Below are 1288 nucleotides of genomic sequence, written 5' to 3'. Positions count from 1 at the left end.
GAACTCTATCTCACTAAGTTCGAATTCTTCTCCCTCTTCCTTCTATTTTTTTCTGTTCCTCTGACACCTCAAGGAATCTCTATACTGTGACATAGAGGATTCCACATTTTCTTGTTCTCTTCTCTTTCATATGAGCAGGAGCAAAGACAAAGGCATTCTTGTTGAGGCTGATCCTGAACCTGAAAGGACCTTGAAGCGAAAGCTAAGAGAAGTTAAGGCACAACTCTCTGTAGAGGACCTAACAGAAATCTTCAAAGAAGAAGAACCCATGGCAGCCGAAAACAACAACAATGCCAACAATGCAAGGAAGGTGCTGGGTGACTTCACTGCACCTACTCCCAACTTCTATGGGAGAAGCATCTCTATCCCTGCCATTGGAGCGAACAACTTTGAGCTTAAGCCTCAATTAGTTTCTCTAATGCAACAGAATTGCAAGTTCCATGGACTTCCACTGGAAGATCCTCATCAGTTTTTAGCTGAATTCTTGCAAATCTGTGACACTGTCAAGACTAATAGGGTTGACCCTGAGGTCTACAGACTTATGCTATTCCCTTTTGCTGTAAGAGACAGAGCTAGAATTTGGTTGGACTCACAACCTAAAGAAAGCCTGAACTCTTGGGAAAAGCTAGTCAATGCCTTCTTGGCAAAGTTCTTTCCACCTCAAAAATTGAGTAAGCTTAGAGTGGAAGTCCAAACCTTCAGACAGAAGGAAGGTGAATCCCTCTATGAAGCTTGGGAAAGATACAAACAATTAATCAAAAAGTGTCCCTCTGACATGCTTTCTGAATGGAGCATCATAGGTATTTTCTATGATGGTCTCTCTAAACTATCCAAGATGTCATTGGATAGCTCTGTTGGAGGATCTTTTCATCTGAAGAAGACGCCTACAGAAGCTCAGGAACTAATCGAAATGGTTGCAAATAACCAATTCATGTACACTTCTGAAAGGAATCCTGTGAACAATGGGACAAGTCAGAAGAGAGGAGTTCTTGAGATTGATACTCTGAATGCCATATTGGCTCAGAACAACATATTGACTCAGCAAGTCAATTTGATTTCTCAAAGTCTGTCTGGAATGCAAAATGCACTAGGCAGTACTAAGGATGCTTCATCTGAAGAAGAAGCTTATGATCCTGAGAACCCTTCACCAGGCAGTACTAAGTTTGGTGTTGTGATGAGCGGATAATTTGTACGCTTTTTGGCATTATTTTTAGTATGTTTCTAGTAGGATCTAGTTAGTTTTTAGTATATTTTTATTAGTTTTTAGTTAAAATTCACTTTTCTGGAC

General features: G+C 40.3%; 1 non-coding gene across 1 annotated transcript; it reads right to left on the bottom strand.

Annotated features, from left to right (window-relative positions):
• Positions 1-673: 673 nt before the first annotated feature.
• LOC127743825 (small nucleolar RNA R71) lies at positions 674-781 on the bottom strand. The gene has a single exon (XR_008005168.1). It is a non-coding gene; the product is annotated as a small nucleolar RNA R71 (small nucleolar RNA).
• Between the last annotated feature and the right edge of the window lie 507 nt (positions 782-1288).

This window comes from Arachis duranensis, unplaced genomic scaffold, assembly GCF_000817695.3.
Source record: "Arachis duranensis cultivar V14167 unplaced genomic scaffold, aradu.V14167.gnm2.J7QH unplaced_Scaffold_165046, whole genome shotgun sequence".
Classification (NCBI taxonomy): Eukaryota; Viridiplantae; Streptophyta; class Magnoliopsida; order Fabales; family Fabaceae; genus Arachis; species Arachis duranensis.
The sequence above is the reverse complement of the archived record's forward strand: the minus strand, read 5'-3'. Positions and strand labels throughout refer to the sequence as shown.